The sequence below is a fragment of the Crocuta crocuta genome, unplaced genomic scaffold (genome assembly GCF_008692635.1).
Source record: "Crocuta crocuta isolate KB4526 unplaced genomic scaffold, BGI_CrCroc_1.0 scaffold266, whole genome shotgun sequence".
In the NCBI taxonomy this organism is placed as follows: domain Eukaryota; kingdom Metazoa; phylum Chordata; class Mammalia; order Carnivora; family Hyaenidae; genus Crocuta; species Crocuta crocuta.
In genome coordinates, this window is record NW_027531005.1 from 6,167,581 (window position 1) to 6,173,276 (window position 5,696).

Sequence of the window (5,696 nt, forward strand, 5' to 3'; positions counted from 1 at the left end):
GCTGTTTTCCAGATTGGACTAGCCCCGGTTTAGTGGTCCTTCCTAAGCCTGACCCGAGGGTCGAGGGATCCAACCCTACGCGTCCTGGGCAGAGTGGGATGTTGGTGGAGAGGCGGAAAAGGTCTCTAGAAGGAGGAGGATGCCCCGCCGGGCAGACAAGTGTTCGGCCTGCTGAGGGAGGGCACAGGGTACGCAGGGCAGGGCAGCAAAGTGAGGACCCGAGGTCGTCCGGAGCCACCTCCTCCCCTGCCTGCGCCCCGGCCCGAAAGGGATACATGGTATCGAGTCCCCGGGGGCCACCCCCTCACCGTCCGGGTCTAGCTCCAGTTACCGGCCTGTTCTGCTCCCTAAAATATGTATGAGGCCTCTGAGGGTGCAGTTTCACGCCCCCTCCCGGAATGGGGTTGGGGGCCTTGGGGTGCGCGGGGAGCCACGGGGGGAGAAAGCAACGCTGGCTCCTGAGGCCGGGGCCGTCTCAGTTTTCAGCAGCGCATTTAAGAAAAGGTGGAAACCGGATCCATCTCGGCGGCGCCCCCGCCTCGCCAGCCCCGACGGCCGGATCGCGCTGCCGGGTGGCTCGCTTTGCGTTGAGCGGTGTCTGGTTCTCAACAGCAGGTGAATGGGCGCGGGCGGGGCGCGCCGGGCACGGGGGGGAGGGGCGCGCGCTATAAAGAGGGCGCGACAGCCCGCGGGGGCCACTCGCAGCCGGCACTGCCTGCGCTTTGGCTTTGCGGTTCCTAACACACCGCGCCCCTACCACCCAGCATCCCACGGCTCTTGGGGAGCAGGTAGGGAGCGGTTGGGGACAGAGCCAGGGTCATTCAGGGCGACTCGGCTAGGCAGGGGAATGCGTGCCGGCCGGGGAAAGGTTAATGTGGAACGACCCCCCTCCCCCTTTCTTGGCCCGTTGGGCCCCGCGCTTTGCTCAAGGTCTCCCCTGTCCGGGTCCTGGCTCACCACGCCTCATCTCGGGCTACTCTTTAAGAGGGACACCGAGGCCCCGCGACTCGCCGGGCGACGAGCTGCCTGGGGTGGTGATCTGGCCTCCTCCCTTGGCTGAGACACGCAGGGCTTGAGCAGGCCCCGCCCAGGAGTCGGATCTATTTAACGGTTCGTATCAGCACTTCAACCCTCTGCCCCTCCCTGCTGGGCAGGGCCTGGGATAGTGGGGACCATGGACCCTGCCACCCCACCCCCCCCAACACCATGCCTACTTTCTCCCTTCTCTGGAGCCCAGAACAGCGTGCTAACGTTCTTCAATTTTAATACAAGAGAGCTTTAGATTTGGTGGGGGACATTGGCTAAGCACTCTCCTTTTTAGGGGCTTCTTAGCCGCCAGACGTAACTTGGCGAGGTTCGATAGGGAAAATAGGAGCTAAAAGGGAGGACGGATTAACGTTTTATTTTAATCTGGTTTTGTACTGTGCTTGCCGTCTGGGGGAGGCCAGGAGGGGCTGGTACTGTGAAGGGCGCCCAAAGCAGCGGGAGCGGGCGGAGGCGTTCGGGTGCCCAGGATGCTGGGGAAGTAGGAAGAGGCCACCCCAACGCTGACAGCCTGGTTGTCTTCTGGCCCCTGCCCCGCCCCTCGGAATGCTCCGAATGGTATCGGAGCAAAGGACCGCAGTGAAGTATCTAATCAGCGTCCGCGCGCCAACCCAGGCCCGCCCCGCCCCCTCCCGGGGGAGCCACTGCCGCAGGAGGGGGGCTGGGGGTAAGAAAGGGAGGGGGAACGGGTCTGGGGGCGTCTCCTCTCCCCCTCCCCCTTCTGGGACAGGCAGCCTTTGTTCCCGCGGCGCAGTGGCCAGACACCTGTGAGGCCGCAGAGTTGGGCAAGCGTAGGTTGGTGAGAAGGTAGCGGGGAGTCTCCTCGTCTCCATTCCAGCCCTGCAGCCCTGGGTCCGGGTGGGCCCACTGACACAGCTCAGCCTTGCGCACCTTTCGGCTGGGGAGACTGCGGAGATCCGTCCAGTGGCCCCACAGTGCGTCCCAGCTTCAAATGCACTTCCCCTCCCCCAGCACGGGGTCATATTTCCGAGCACGCTACTCTACACACACCTCGGCTAGCTCCGGGCTTAAGAAGGCGGTGGGGTAGCAGGGCGTCGGGGCGCACCTTGGCCTGCGGCCCCCTAGCCTGAGGGCAGGAGGCAGGGACTGAAGATGGGCGGCGAGACCCCGAGGGGCCAGGTTGGGCAAGCAGGCGGGGCTCCCAGAGTCTCCGCAGTCCCGGTCGGGCGTGCCCTGCGCTGTGCACCAACCCGAGCCACATTCAAGGTGAATCATCCCCGGCCCGCCCCCTGCCCCTCCCCGCCTCAAGGCACCTGGACCAATGGCGCAGAGCGGGGGGCGGGCGGGGCTCAGGGGGCGGTAAACCCTCCCTGAGTCATTATCTTTGCACTCCCGTCGAGTCCCTGCACCTCTGCGCCGCAGCCAGCGGGCCTCTCTCCTGCCGCGTAGTCCGGGGCACCCAGCTCACCCTTTTCCTCGGCCTTCGGGGCCCCCCGTACCTCTCCTGGCCCGCCCCGCCTGCCGCGCGGAGGCGGCTCCTCCTCAGGTGGCAGGGCCGAGGCCTCCCCCCGCAGACCTGTCACCCGACACCCAGGAAGCGCGCGGCCCCATCCCGGCTCCTCTTTGTTCCCCCGCCGGACTCCGCGCTCGGGCGCCGCCTCCTCCCGCGTAGCGCTGTGGAGGTTCGGGGCGCCGCCCTTGGCCGGGCCGCGCCTCAGGTTCCGTCCATCTGGGCCGCTCCGAACCAGGGCCCTTTTTTGTCTTGTTTTTCCCATGTGGACTCCGCACGGAGCTGGAGCTGGGAGGCGGAGGTGCGCCCAGCCCGGAGCCGGCGCAGGTGAGTGTCCGGGGCGGGGCCGGGAAGGGCCAGCGCCCGCGAGGGAGAGAAGGTGGAGGCGGGCGCCCCGGGGCGAGCAGTGCTAGAACCCGGTTTGGGCGGGCGGCCGGCCCTCGGGGATGACGCGGCAGTGCGGCCTCCCTGCTCTCCCGCGCCTTCCGGCAGAGGTGCGCACGCGGCTCCGTGGTCCTGGGTCCCCCGGTGGAGTCGGCCTGTGCCCCACCCCCCGTCCCTGCTGCCACCCGGACCCGCGGCGGCCGCGCGGTTTGGGTGCAGATTGTGTTTGGCGAGGTGCGTATCGGCGCCGGCCCAAGCACCTCCTTGGGGAACCGATCGGGGGTCGCGCCGGCGTTTCGCCGCCCTGGTGGGCTCAGGAGGAAGCGCAGGGCTGGGAGGCAGGCGCCGACCTGGGCTGAGGGAGGGTTCCTCCTGCTCCAAGAGCTAGTTTCTCCAGCCCCCACTCCGGGCTTCTCGACGGGTCGTTACCATTTCTGTGGCCCCGGGACGGCCCCGCCCAGTCTCTAGGGGAAGGTAGTCTCCGACCTCCAGCTTGCCTCTGCTTCGGGGCCACCGGTCCTGGGAGCCTTGGAGCACGCGGCCGAGACACCCTGTCGCCCTGCGCCTGCCCCCATATCCTTGTTAGCGCTACCGAGCACCCGAGGCCCCAGAGCTCTGCCTCGGGGTCGGCAGCTGGACGGCGTGCCGGGTACTTCACCGGTGCGCGCATCCCAGGAGCTGGATGTGAGGGAGCCGCCTCCGAGTCAAGGGTCGCCCAATTCTGCCGAGCCCTCTAAGCTCAGCCATTCGCTGTCCCTTCCCCCAGCCCTGGCATCCCTACCCTGTGTATAGACGTACCCGCTGGGGGGCTGGGGGCGCTAATACAGGCTCAGAGCGATTAGGATCCGGGAGCCGGCGGTGCCCTAATCAACCTCCCCACCCCCATTCGTTAGGTGAGGACGGAGCCTCCCTGTCGGGAGCATTCTGTCGGGCTTCGTAAAGCTCTAGAGGATTAAAAGCCCGATTTTCCTCCTGGGGGCCAGGTGGCGGATGTCTGCGCTGTGCCCCTGGCCCTCTGGCGGGGTCACCGGGCTCCACCCGGTGCGCACCATCTCCCGCAGTGAGCCCCGTGGGCGCCGAGTCGTCAGGTCTCCGAGCCGAGATTGAGCCTTCCCCGAAATCTGTCCTGATCGCGGACCGAGTGCACCCAAAGGAACGTGGCCCCACATCTCAGCTGAGACTGGCCGGCGCGCCAGGAGGCTATGGGTTCGGATCTCGGCCTCTGAGCTGCATCCTAGCTGCCGGTTTCTTTACCAATCATGGCTGCCCCTTCGTGTACTTGAGGCCTTGGCCCGCTCCTTGGGGAGTCGGGGGACCTCTGGAATTGGCTTTATGTAAAGGAGAAAGAATCCCGAGGTAACGAATGTGAGAATTTCGTTTATTTCTTAACCCCTACCAGGCGGGTTAAATCCGTGCAGTGGCTCCTGGCTTGAGCTTGCACAGCTCCAGGCGCCCGCATCAATGGTGGGAGCTCTGGCGACCAGGGCTGCGACGAAGACAGCTTTGGGTCTCTCCCCTGGGGCCTCTGGGGAGACAGAAGGGCCGGCGCTGGGCCCTGGGTGTGTCCGAGGGCCCCAGCTGCCCCTAGCCTCCAGCCTCTTGGGCCTGGGGGCATTCGTTGGAGACCAGAGGGAGGAGGCCCAGGCCCGCGGTGGGTGGTGCAGCTCGGATACTGGACTCCGGAATCGTTGTGTACACGGCGAGGGCAGAGCTACAGGGGGACTTCTGATGGCCCACGATCTTGGAGTACTCATGGCATTGTGTCCCAGCGACCCTCTCCTCCTGGGAGCTGTTAGAATTTGAAAGGGAGCCTGGGCCCTGCTCTGTGCCCTGAGGGAGAGAAACCTAGAGGAAGCAGGGCCCAACGGAGATGTCTGAAGATGGTCCTAGCTGAGTTCTGGAGGGTGGAGCAGATGTGGGGTGAGGTCAGCAGAGACCTTGTAGAGTAGGGTACACATACAGTGTGACCCTCAAGTATTCTGCGGACACTTTGGTGGCTTTAGTGTCAGCGGCCTTCCCACCTGGCCCGCAGGTTGGGTCCCCATTAGGGTACACCAGCTCCCAAGCTCTTCTTTGTCAGTATCTCTCCATCTCCCTCTGGCCAGGGTGGGAGCTGGGACCAGCTGGCTCCCACACCTTCTCTTCATCTTCCCACTCCCAGAAGTGGATTTCTGTGCCTTTGGATCTCAAGGTCAGGGCTGTGTCATGTTACCCCCCCTTTCTCCCACCAGAGCAGACGAAGTTGCTCTGAGAATTCTCCTTCAACTACAGGCCTCAGTTTTCCCTTTTGACCCTTCAAATGAGGCTTTCGCTGCTTATACCCTCCCAGCTCCCCTTGGCCCTCGTTTCAGGAGAGTGGGGAGACCGTGCTCCCTTAGGACCCAGGCCTGAGCCTGCCCCAACGGAGAGCAGAGAGGTACCGCAGGGCTCTAGGGGTTGACCCCGGAGGCTGGGGCGGCCGGTATGGCGCCGCCCCAGCACTGCGGCACTGCCGCATTGGGCTTAGCAGGGGCGAGGCAGGCGCAGGGGAGGAGCCTGGCCCAGCTTTGCCACTCCAACTGAAAGCTGGAAGGGGATTTGGCCTTTAAGCTATTCTCTGCTTACAGAGACCCAAGGCAGCTGCAAAGGTGAGGAGGAAAACATACCAAGTATGTCCGCGGGTGCCGCAATTAGAAAGAGCCCGTGCAGCCCTCGAGGCCGGCTCAGCGCCCTTTACCTTCCGTTTCCTGGACCAGGGCGATCAGGAGTCATAACTGCTCTCCTCTGCCTGCTCTTTGGCTGCCTGGTGCCAGGCCAG

At 65.0% G+C, this 5,696-nt stretch overlaps 1 long non-coding RNA gene across 1 annotated transcript in view; it reads left to right on the top strand.

The window, feature by feature from the left end:
• The first annotated feature begins 2,405 nt into the window (after positions 1-2,405).
• LOC144237087 (uncharacterized) overlaps positions 2,406-5,696 on the top strand; it is an 18,291-nt gene continuing 15,000 nt past the window's right edge. The window contains exon 1 of the long non-coding RNA XR_013336749.1: positions 2,406-2,842. This is a non-coding gene — a long non-coding RNA (uncharacterized LOC144237087). The remainder of the gene's footprint in view (positions 2,843-5,696) is intronic.